The following is a 306-nucleotide window of genomic DNA, read 5'->3' as shown; positions in this document are numbered from 1 at the left end:
GGAAATACCATCCTGGCTTGATGTCTTTGCATCACTACATGCTTTGTGTGCACTGAAACTTGGCAAATACTTCATAAAGCTTAATGTAGAAGGTACAAATGAATCATAGAAGTTAACCAACCACGCTAGTCGTAAGGATGGCCGAGTGGTCAGAGGCGCCAGACTCAAGGTTTGACTCCTTCCTGTGTAAAGTGACTTCTGGTCTCCTAATGGAGGCGTGGGTTCAAATCCCAGTCTTGACACAGCTTTATTGCATTTGGTTTTCCCAGTGTTAAATGTAAGCGTTAACCTCAGTGCAAATTTTAT

Source organism: Etheostoma cragini, unplaced genomic scaffold, assembly GCF_013103735.1.
Source record: "Etheostoma cragini isolate CJK2018 unplaced genomic scaffold, CSU_Ecrag_1.0 ScbMSFa_229, whole genome shotgun sequence".
Lineage (NCBI taxonomy): Eukaryota > Metazoa > Chordata > Actinopteri > Perciformes > Percidae > Etheostoma > Etheostoma cragini.
The sequence above is the reverse complement of the archived record's forward strand: the minus strand, read 5'-3'. Positions refer to the sequence as shown.